Raw genomic sequence first — 12,439 nt, forward strand, 5'->3', positions numbered from 1 at the left:
GCTACTCTCCAACCGAACATTGCTCTACAGTACACATATTTCTATTCCTCCCACCAGGTTCTTTTTGAAAGAAAAAAAAAACCACTTGGAACCGAAGCTCCCAAATTATGATTTTTTTCTTTTGTGGGTCTGTTCATGTTGAGAAAGGTGATTTTTCTGGCTGAAGCTTTTTTCACAAACCGCACATTTGTAGGGTTTCTCTCCCGTGTGAATTCTTTTGTGTTTGATAAGGTTCGCGTTCTGAGTGAAGCTCTTTTTGCACTCTGTGCATTTGTACGGTTTTTCTCCCGTGTGGATCCTTTTATGGCAAATAAAGTTGCTGTCCTTACGGAAGCTCTTTCCGCACTCCGTACACTTATGTGGTTTCTCCCCCGTGTGGATTCTTATATGGATTCTAAGGTTTGAACGTCCGCTGAACTTCTTTTCACAAATCAGGCAGGTATATGGTTTTTCCCCAGTATGCGTTCGTTGATGGTATCGGAGGACAAAATTATAAGAAAATCTCTTTCCGCACTCTGTGCATTGATATGGCTTCTCTCCCGTGTGCTTTCTTTTATGAGATGTTAGACGGCTGCTTTTATTAAAACCCTTTCCGCACTCCAGACATTTATACGGTTTCTCTCCCGTGTGAATCCTTTTATGACAGATAAAATAACTACTGCAGCTGAAGCTCTTCCCACATTCTTTGCACTTGTACGGTTTCTCCCCCGTGTGAATTCTTTTGTGCTGCAAGAGTTTATAATTTTTACTGAAGCTTTTTCCACACTCGGCGCATTTGTATGGATTCTCTCCAGTGTGAATTCTTTTATGTTGCAAAAGGCTACTGTTCTGGCTGAAATCTTTTCCACACTCCATGCATTTGTATGGTTTTTCTCCCGTGTGAACTCTTTTATGGCAAATAAAATGACTGCTCTGATTGAAGCTCTTCCCACATTCCGGGCACGTATAGGGTTTCTCCCCTGTGTGCATTCTTCTATGTTGCAAAAGGCTGCTTTTCTGACGGAAGCTCTTTCCACACTCCAGGCATTGATACGGCTTCTCTCCTGTGTGAATTCTTTTATGGCGCAAGAGGCTACTGTTTTGACTGAAGTTCTTTCCACACTCCGCGCATTTGTACGGTTTTTCTCCAGTGTGGATCCTTTTATGGCAAACAAGGACGCTGTTGTCGCGGAAGCTTTTCCCACACTCCAAACATGTATACGGTTTCTCCTCTGTGTGTCTCCTTACATGTATCGTAAGGTTTGAACTGCCACTGAATTTCTTTCCACACTGCAGGCAGGTATACGGCTTCTCCCCTGTGTGGGTTCGCTGATGTCTGGTAAGTTGGCCGCTCTGATTGAATTTTCGTCCGCACACCAGGCATATATATGGTTTCTCCCCCGTGTGGATCCTTTCATGTATGATAAGCTTACGTCTCTCGGTGAAAATCTTTTCACACTCCAGACATTTGTAGGTTTTCTCCCCTGTGTGGATCCTTTCATGTATGGTAAGTTTACCTTTCTGGGTGAAAGTCTTTTCACACTGCAGACACTTATAGGGTTTCTCTCTTGAGGGATTTTTTTGGGGTAAAATATGCAATTGTTTCCGATTAAATTCTTTTCCACCCTCATGTGGTTCCTCATTTTTATGGGAAATAAGATGACTGTTCAAATTGAAAATTCCCCCACAATTTATAAATGTATATGGTGTCTCTTTGGTGTATGATGGGTTATGTAAAGCAAGAGAGGGGATAAGATTGATACTTTGCCCATTCTTTTCATGTTCTTCCTCTTTATTCTGCATTGGGCAATATTTACTGAAATCAGAATTTTCTCTGTCTCTTTTGGCACATCTAAGATATTTTCCCTCTTCTCGTTGGGGAATTTGCTGGATTGGGAGGTCCCGGATTTCATTGTGACCAGTAGGAGAAAATTGCTTTCCTTCATTCATTATGCCACTTTTTCTACTCCTTTGTGATGGTCCTTGATTTTCAATCACGTCTTCTTCAGATTTTATCATTTGGAATACCACCATGCTGAGCTTCTTGTTATTCTCATGTTCTTGCCCATAAGCTAATTTGAAAAAGAAAAAAAAAAGGGGGGGGGGAAGAAAAGTTAATTGTTACTTTCATCATAGAAAATGGTGCCCCTCTGATTTCCGCATATCCAAGATTTTGCTCTTTGTATGGTTCCCTTATATACACATAGTCCTCAAGTTACGACCATTTGTTCAGTCACCATTCAAAGTCACAATGGCATTGAACAAATGGTAGTTACCCCCCCCAATCTCCAAAATTACAGCTGTTGCAACGCATCTTTGATTATATGAACAAAAGCGGACACTTGGCAGCAGTGGTGGGTTTCAAAAATTTTTTACTACCGGTTCTGTGGGTGTGGCTTGGTGGATGTGGCATGGGTTGGTGGGCACGGCAGGGGAAGGATACTGTAAAATCTCCATTCCCACCCCACTCCAGGGGAAGGATACTGCAAAATCCCCATTCCCTCCCCCCTCCTGGGGGAAGGATATTGGATAATCTCCATTCCCACCCCACTCCAGAGGAAGGTTACTGCAAAATCCCCATTTCCTCCCGATCAGCTGGGACTTGGGAGGCAGAGAATAGATGGGGGCAGGGCCAGTCAGAGTTTTTACTACCGGTTCTCCAAGCTACTCAAAATGTCCACTACCGGTTCTCCAGAACTGGTCAGAACCTGCTGAAGCCCACCTCTGCTTGGCAGTCTACTCAAACTTACAATCGCAAAGATGCTTCAATTATCCACATCCGCTTATCTCCACCCATCTTAATCAGAATACAGCTGGAAGGGACCTTGGAGGTCTTCTAGTCCAACCTTCTGCTGAATCAGGAGACCCATTTCAGACAGGTGACTGTCCAGTCTTTTCTTAAAAACCTCCAGTGATGAAACACCTACAACTTCTGAAGGCAAGATGTTCCACTAGTTAATTATCCTCACTGCTAGGAAGTTTCTCCTTAATTCGAGGTTGCTTCTCTCCTTGATTAGTTTCCAACCATTGTTTCTTGTCCTGCCTTCAGGGGCTTTGGAAAATAAGTTGACCCCTTCTTCTTTGTGGCAGCCCTTCAAATACTGGAATACTGCTATCGTGTCACCCCTAGTTCTTCTTTTCTCTAGACTTGCTAGCTGAGCATATGACTACATAAGAAACCAGACCATTCGAATGACTGATCAACAAGAGAACCAATCAGCTGCTCAGAATTTAAATATAGCTTCAAACGAACAACCAATCACACAACCAACTGACCAAACTGGCAGACAAGACGTTTATAAACTAAGGAGAACAGGACAAGAAAATCCTGCTGATGATGTTACCGTGTTTCCCCAAAAATAAGACCCTGTCTTATATTTTTTTGAAGCCTGAAATAAGCGCTTGGCCTTATAGCCATGCGCTCAAAAGCTTAATTGGACTTATTATCAGGGGGTGTCTTATTTGGGGGGAAACAGGATACCTAGTCTGGTAACAAAACGTTCAGAAACTAGATTATTCTTATTCTTATTCTTATTATTTATTGAATTTCTATACCGCCCTTCTCCCGAAGGACTCAGGGCGGTGAACAGAATAAGATTTCATATACATATAATAATTTTTTTTTTTTTGAAATTGAATTTCAAAAGATTGAAACAAGTTTGGAGAGCAAACCACTGCCAAAAATCTAAAACCTTAGCTACAAGTATTTTCTATTATTTCGCTCCTGAGCTGAGTCCACCTTATTTTCTGTGGGTGTAACCTCTTCAACTGATCCCTTGACATTTATCCTAGCAAATGCAGTTTCAGGATTATCCTACACTGTTTAATCACACACTGATTGAAATTCATGGGGGCGTTTCAAGTAACAGAGAAAAGGACGTCTAATACATCTCTATCCTATCTGTCCCACACTAAGGTTTGCCCACAAACATCCAAGAAATCTCTGAAAATACAACGTTTGAACTACAAACTGAAATGGAATATTTCTGGCAAGGATAAGAACTTATAAACATGCGGAAGGAATGACCTTGAGGAACAAGAGGAAGAACTATCACCAAGACAACAGTTAGATAAAAGAAACCTGACTTCAGGCCAGAACTGTAAACTGAGAAATTGTCTCAGAAAAAAAACCTTCCTAGTTCTCACAAAGAAAAAAGAAGGAAGGACTATATGGAAGGGAAGACTGAGGCAGATGGGGGAGGTGATGTAATGGGCAGAAGAAATGACCTTCTGAATATTTCTTGCCAACTTTAGATCATTCAGCCTGAACATTTCTGAGACCATCATTGTAACTCCGTGCTATTTTGACAGGATTCCTATTTGGGGCTCTTTTAATCTTTTCTCCTCTTTCAAATATTTCTTTTCAAACAGGGGTTTCCTTGGCAAGTTTTAAGATTCGTGGACTTCAGCTCCCAGAATTCCCCAGCCAGCATCGCTGATGGAACAATTCTGGGAGTTGAAGTCCACAAGTCTTAAAGTGGCCAAAATTGGAGACCCCCTGATTTAATACACATTTTCTTTGCCAATTCTATTCCAGTGATGATCCTGAAGGTTCCTCCACCATCCAGACATTCTTCCCAAAAGAAGGATTTTTCTGGAAAATAAGGGCAGAATTCTTTTTCAATCTCTTTCCACACTGTGCATTTTTGTGCTTCTCCCACATGGATTTCTTTAGGCCTGATAGGGCTACTCTTCCAACTGAACATTATTCCACAGACTACATATTTCTATTGTTTTTCCAAAAGGGAAAATTGTCTCAGAAAAATACCTTCTTAGTTATCACAAAGAAAAAGGGTGGGAGGGAGGGAGGGAGGAAGGAATGCACTCAGGCTTGCTAGATTCGATTACCATAATTTTATAATAAAAGTAATATTGTTATGAATGATGACTTTGATTTCCTAGTCTGGTCTACATTGAAAGTCCATTATTTCCTTTCTAGAGAGGTAGAAGATCCCACTTTGGCTTCTAGAGATGGCAGGGTGGATAAAAATCTATAATTTTTTAAAAAAAATTAAAAAAATCAGATTTTTAAAAATTTTAATTGGATTTTTTTTTATTTTTATCAAATTTATTTTAATAAAATGCTTTTGGAGTAAAAATCTATCTAAAGATAGTTTTCTATTTAAGATACATTAATAATTTAGTTTATTCAGCATGAAATGGAGCTTGGTTATGTAGCATGAGGTTGTATATTTTGCAATAATTAAATTTTTGGCAAACTCATTCAATGAATCCAAGCTCTGCAATCCAAACAGGAAACCTTCATTTTGTTTGCAAATAATAATATTAAAGATTCTAACTACCAGCAGGAATGAGTCCTTACATTGAAAGAGCACCTGTCATTTCAGATCCATCATAGCAGTGCCTGTTAGCGGGTACCCACTCACCTGCTGCCTGCCACGTCCCTCACCTTGTTGTATCACTGCCGCATCACCAGCTGTCCCATTAAAGTGAATGGGACTGTCGGTGAGTCAACAGCGGGTCAGAGGAGGAGCCACTGCGGGACAAGATGACAGTTGCTCTTTAAAAATTATGATTTAAATCGAGTTGATTTAAATCAAGCCTTCTTACTAGTGATTTAAACGATGTAAAAAAAGATGTGAAGACACTAGAAAGAGTACAGAGAAGAGTAACAAAGATGATGAGGGGACTGGAGGCTAAAACATATGAAGAAGGGTTGCAGGAACTGGGTATGTCTAGTTTAATGAAAAGAAGGACTAGCAGTGTTCCAATATCTCAGGGGTTGCCACGAAGAAGAGGGAGTCAAGCTATTCTCCAAAGCACCTGAGGGTAGAACAAGAAGCAATGGGTGGAAATTAATCAAGAAGAGAAGCAACCTAGAACTAAGGAGAAATTTCCTGACAGAACAATTAATCAGTGGAACAACTTGCCTCCAGAAGTTGTAAATACTCCAACACTGGAAGTTTTTAAGAAGAGGTTGGCTAACCATTTGTCTGAAGTAGTGTAGGATTTCCTGCCTAAGCAGGGGGTTGGACTAGAAGACCTCCAAGGTCCCTTCCAACTCTGTTATTCTATTCTAAAAGCAAGATTTAAATCTTGATTTAAATCAAATCCACCCTGTGAGATGGCCTCTGATACTCAGGGCATGCAAACTGGAGCAGCTCCTCTGCACTCCATTCCTATGGTCCAGATTCAGAATAGTCTGGATACATGGAAAGGAGGACTGGGACGGATGGGGGAAGTGAAGTAATGGGCAGAAGAAATGACCTTGAAAGACAAGAGAAAGAGCCACTCAGGAGATATAAGGTCGGATAAAAGAAACCCGAGTCCCAAACGGAACTGTAACATGAGAAAACCTCTCAGACAAGGCCTTCAGTATTCTCAGAAAGGAGGGAAGGGGGCAGGGAAGTACGTTCAGACTTGCAGAATTCTCTGACTATACTTTAAAACCAGTTTTCGCCTGCATGATCTTTGTTTCTTAACCTGGTGTCCCTTGAACAGTTAAGAGAACTGGGCAGAGGAGAATCAGAAGAACCACAAGATCCCTTCCAACCTGACGATCATCTGATCAATAAGTAACCTTGAAGCAAGAGAATAAAAATTCAGCTGAGAAAGGATCCTGGGAAGCATCTACCAATTTTTCCATTTATTTACTCTGGAATCACAATAATAATAATAATAAAAACCTCGAAAACAGAATGTCTCCCTCAACCTTGAACAAACTGTTATAGTTTGGATGATAAAAGACTTTCCACAATTAACTGAATCCAGAGCAAAACGGATCCTTACCCAGAGCAGCCACATTCCTAGAATTCTCCAACATAACTTCTCCATATAAAGCTCTCTGGCTGGGATCCAGGAGCTCCCACTCGTCCTCCGTGAAATATACAGCCACCTCCTCAAAGGACACCAAGCCCTGGAATTCAAAAGATATATGTTCCTCAGAGGAAGTGCCAGAAATCTCCCTTCCATATTTCCAATATCCTAAAAAAATGAGTTTCGCAAGAGAGAAAAATGCTCCTTTTCTGACACAATGTACTGCTAGGTTTAATAGCTGTCTCTCTGACCAGCTACCTGTCTAGTTAGAATTTTTTCCTTCAGCAATAAGCCAGTTTGTAGCATCTCCTTTTGTGTCAAAACTTCCATTTTTTTTCAGACAAGATGCCATTTTGATGTAAAAAAAATCCATACCTCACATATATAGAACTTTTAACCGGATCTGCGTTGACATATGCCACAGTGTAACTGCTCTGATTTGTTTAACTGGTTATGAGTTGGCCTATTAATGTTTGAATGGAACTTAACAAATTTAAAATGACTCCGTGCTTTCATTTTTTGCTAGCTAATTCCTTGTTTCACACATACCTCGGATACAAAGGATTTCTTTCGAATAAATTAATGTAATCCACTGCAGGTTCAAGAAACTTGATTCCTTCAATAAAGGAACTGATTCCTTAAATGAACTCAGTATCTCAATATGAATGTAATGGGCCAGGAGGAAAAGTCCCTACCAGGACAATGGTCCTACAACAGAAATCCGAGTCTAGGACAGAAATGTAATTTGAGAAGATTTCTCAGGTGTCGCACTGCCTAGTTGTCATCAAGACAAAGTGAGGCAGACTTGCAAGATTCTATTACTATAACCCTACAGAGAAAGTAATATTATCTTCCATTGCTTTGGTTTTAAATTTGGTCTACCTTGGAGGACTAACTCTTCAGTAGGTTGTGCTTAAGAAAACATCTTGAAAGACGGATGAAGCCAAATTTTGATCTCAACATTTGACCTCCTTAATAAGCTTTGTGTGGACTCTCATGGCACAAATGCCCTCTGTGGATGTTCCTGCCCTAATGAGGCTCCCCACCTGAGCTGTTGCAGCTCCACCCCACGGAGATGTTTCAGTGGTTTCCATCAACAGCCTTGGGTTCCCTGTGATCAAGATAAAAGGAGATGGATAAAGAATAGCAACAGCAATAGCACGTAAGACTTATACACCGCTTCACAGTGCTTTACAGCACTGTTTGAGAGGTTTACAGAGTCAGCCTATTGCCCCCAACAATCTGGGTCCTCATTTTTACCGACCTCGGAAGGATGGAAGGCCGAGTCAACCTTGAGCCGATCAGGATCGAACTCCTGGCAGTGGGCTGAGTTAGCCTGCAATACTCCACTTTTAACCACTGCACCACCACGGCTCCTTTTTGGGAATATTGGGAAGCTGGCTGGGCCAGTTATTGGAACACGCTAAAAATTAAAGCCAGAATTATGTGTAGAAGAGACACAAGAATGAAATGACTCCAGGTTCGCTGCCAGCGGAAGCAATCTTCACTTACCTGGCAACAATACCTGATTTGGATCCTCCTCTGAGAAACCCAACAGCTGATCCAGAGAGAGACCAGAAAGATCTTCGACTTCAGGAGGTACCGTGGCCATCTTCATCAGCTGGCCCTGCAACTTAAAATATAGTAAAGGTAAAGGTTCCCCTCGCACATATGTGCTAGTCGTTCCCGACTCTAGGGGGCGATGCTCATCTCCGTTTCAAAGCCCAAGAGCCAACGCTGTCCGAAGACGTCTCCGTGGTCATGTGACCGGCATGACTAAACACCAAAGGCGCATGGAACGCTGTTACCTTCCCACCAAAGGTGGTCCCTATTTTTCTACTTGCATTTTCGAACTGCTAGGTTGGCAGAAGCTGGGACAAGTAACGGGAGCTCACCCCGTTACGCGGCACTAGGGATTCGAACAGCAGAATAGCCGACCTTTCGATCGACAAGCTCAGCGTGTTAGCCACTGAGCCACCGCGTCCATTTAAAATATAAATATAGCCACTTAAAATATAGCCAGGATCAAAGAAGGCCAAAAGTTAAAACAATTAAACATTGGAACAAGGGGATTCTTCTCTGCCTCCAAAACTGGACAATATCCCTTGATGGAGATTTGCTTGGGATTCTCTGTGGAATAATAATCTGAAGGGGAAAACAGAATTCTGGGCCTGGAAACGTAGAGAAACCAAAGTCACTTCTATTGTTACAACTTGCAATTGTGTCTCCAAAGACGGTTATATCGATAGTTGGAGATGCTAATTCCCTTGGGATTTCCCTTCGTCTTGTGGAATAATCTGGATGGGAACCAGAACTCTGGGGCTGAAAGTGGAGGGAAACCAGAACCTTGTCTATTGGCCTTTGAGCAGGGCAAGGGAACTGGATCTTCATCCCAGGAAAGGAGAGACCCTCACTTTCTGTTGTAATTTCAAACGGTCACTAAATGAATTGTTGTAAATCGAGGACTACCTCTAATTTGGACGAGCAAAGAGAACCCTGGGACTGAAAATGGAGGGAAACCAAGGCATCTTCTCTTGATAGGACCTGCATCTGAGCCAGGCAAGGGAACTGGATCTTCCTCCCAGGAAAGGAGAGACCCTCACCTTCCGTTGCAACTTTGAACGGTCACTAAATGAACTGTTGTAAATCGAGGACTGGATGTGAAAACAGGATTCTGGGACTGAAACTGGGAGGGGAAACCAGAGCATCTTCAATTGCTAGGACCTGCATCTGAGCCGGTCAAGGGAGAGGGGATATATCTCCTCTCACCTGCCTCCCCGAGGAGAGCTGAGCGGGTAGTCTCTCCGGGATCCTCCTCCTCCTCCTCCTCCTCCTCCGGGGGCTTGAGCCAGCCGGGGGCGAAGCCGTTGCAGGCGGCTGCAGACCGCCGGGAGCCCAAAACGGAGGAAGCGCTCAGCCTCTGAGCCCTGCGGTTCCTTGGGGACCCTCTCCCGACCTCCTCCTCCTCCTCCTTGCAAGGCCATCGGGCTGCTCCCCCGCGCCAAGTCCGCTCTTCCTTTCTCCTGCCCGGCCACTCAGCTGCTCCGCTCCGGATTCCCCTTCCCCGCCGCCTCCTCCATCCCGGGAAAAGCGGGGGGGGGGGGAGAGAAACAAAAATCCTCCCTTCTTTACTCCCCCCCCTCGCTCCGTTTTCCCAAATGGTTTTGCTTTGGAAAAACGGAGCGGCAACTCTCTTCCCCCACCCCCGGCCCAGCAGCGCAACGCCCCCTCCCCTCCGGGAAGGCGAGAGAGAACCTCTTCCTAGAGGGGCTAAGCTTCTCCCTCCTCCCCCCCCACCTTTAAAAGGTCTCCTGCATCCATCCCTCTGCGCCTTTTTTTTTTTCTCTTGCGGGTGGCCACTGCTGGCAATACAGGTAGTCCTCGACTTCCAACGGTTCCTTTAGGAATGCTCCAACACTGGAGATTTTTAAGAAGGTGTTGGATAACCATTTGTCTGAAGTGGTGTCGGATTTCCTGCCTAAGCGGGGTGGGTGGGGAATGAGTGGGTGGGTGGACTAGAACAGGGGTCTCCAACCGTGGTAACTTTAAGCCTGGAGGACTTCAACTCCCAGAATGCCCCAGCCAGCTTTGCTTAAGGCATCTACCAGCTTTGCTGGCTGGGGCATTCTGGGAGTTGAAGTCTGCCAGGCTGAAAGTGGCCAAGGTTGGAGACCCCTGGACTAGAAGACCTCCAAGATCCCTTCCAACTCTGTTATTCTATTCTATTCTATTCTATTCTATTCTATTCTATTCTATTCTATTCTATTCTATTCTATTCTATTCTATTCTATTCTACTCTACTCTACTCTACTCTACTCTACTCTTTCTATTCTAATTCTAATTCTACAGCAGCACTGAAAAAAAGTGACTTAGGACCATTGTTCACACTTACAACCGTCACAGCACGTGATCAAAATGCAACCCCATGGCAATTGACTCATATTTATGACGGTGGCAGAACCCCGGGGTCATGGGATTCCCCTTTTTTGCGACCTTCTGACAAGCAAAAAAGTCCATGGGAGGGGAAGCCATATTCGCTGAACAACCGGATTACTAATTTAACAAGTGTGTTGATTCACTTAATGACTGTGGCAAGGAAAGTCTTTAAAAGGGAAAATTCCCTTAACGAATCTGTCACTTAGCAACATCAATTCTGGGCTCAACTGTGGTCGTTAAGTCATAGGACTTACCTGTGTTCTTAAGCCATTGCAGGGCTCTCTTACAGGAGGTTGAAAGTGGACCCGACTGAGGATTTTGTCTTGTGATCGGCCTAAAATGGGTCCCCAACCCCTGATCTGTGGACTGGCACCGGGCCGTGGCATACCAGAAACTGAGCCACACAAAAAAGTGATGCCCCATCCACGGGATGCAGGCAGCATGGAAAACCACGTCCCCTCCGATCCACGGAAAAATCTCTCTCCATGGAACTGGTCCCAGGTACCCAAAAGTTTTGGGGCCTCTAGACTAGAAGATCAAGGATGCTCCGAACTTTAGGACTCAATGATGGAGGGATTCTTGCTATGAATATCTTATTATGCCTCTGCTAAGAAATAGCAATAGCCATTATAGCAATAGACTTATATACTGCTTCGCAGCCTTCTCTAAGCGGTTTTACAGAGTCAGCGTATTGCCCTGACTCTCTTGCAACAGTCACTAAATGAACTGTTGTAAGTAGAGGACTATCTGTATTGGATAGGATATACAGTAGTATTCAATGGCAAGAGACAAAAGTACAAGGAACTACTCAATGCACAGTCATGAACTTAAAAAGTATGCGATAGGAAATCTACATAAGACATCAATCCTGGGGTTTTTTTCTGATCTCTTCCCCAGCAGCTTCCCTCTACTTCCTAAACAACTAAACCTTTTTCCCCAAATAAGGAGTTGTGAGGACACTTCTTTCAGTCCCTGGCTTTGACCAGATGGGAAACAATGGCAAACAAACCTTGTCATTTCATGAGTTATAGCAATAGCAATAGCACTTATATACTGCTTTATAGCCCTCTCTAAGCCGTTTAGAGTCAGCATATTGCCGCCAACAATCTGGGTCCTCATTTTACCGACCTTGGAAGGATGGAAGGCTGAGTCAACCTTGAACCTGGTGAGATTTGAACTGCCAAATTACAGGTAGTCAGCAGCCAGCAGAAGTAGCCTGCAATACCTGCATTCTAACCACTGCACCATCACCCCAAACTGAGTTACACTCAATGGGAAAATGGGTTAGTTGCACATTTCACCTTGTATGTTTGATACCTGTGTGACAAGGTTATTCTCTTGCACTCATCTCCAATTTGCATCAAAGCAATGGTGATCTCAAGCTTAATTTAGCACCTTGGGGTGGACCAGTAAAAGCCACAAAAGGGCATGTTTGACAATCATGGGATCAAAGTGGCTTTAAAACCTCAGACTGATGGGGATGCCTGGAGACTCCTCTGCCTCTCCCACTCTATCCCAGGGCTACCAGAGGGGTATCAGCCCCCACCCACCTTCCCTTAACCTCTCAGAGCAGTTAGGGTTATATAATGTCACAGCCCCATAAGTAAACTTTTTCCATGATTTGCACATTGTGCTAATCCACAATATTTTCATAAAGACATTTTAACTAGAAATTGGATATCTCTGTAGTGTTGCTGTAACTTATGAATAATGTATAGAATATACATTATGAGCTTAAATGGACTCC

The 12,439-nt window shown here is 43.3% G+C and overlaps 1 protein-coding gene and 1 pseudogene across 2 annotated transcripts in view; one reads left to right on the plus strand and one right to left on the minus strand.

The window, feature by feature from the left end:
- The window catches only part of LOC139311782 (zinc finger protein 850-like), a 300,225-nt gene that overhangs the window by 172,803 nt on the left and 114,983 nt on the right, over positions 1 to 12,439 (plus strand). The gene's annotated exons all lie outside the window — the stretch shown is intronic.
- Positions 103 to 9,642, minus strand: LOC139311789 (zinc finger protein 665-like; annotated as a pseudogene).

The sequence above is a fragment of the Pituophis catenifer genome, unplaced genomic scaffold (genome assembly GCF_029215685.1).
Source record: "Pituophis catenifer annectens isolate HBS135680 unplaced genomic scaffold, rPitCat1.0.hap2 SCAF_2, whole genome shotgun sequence".
In the NCBI taxonomy this organism is placed as follows: Eukaryota; Metazoa; Chordata; class Lepidosauria; order Squamata; family Colubridae; genus Pituophis; species Pituophis catenifer.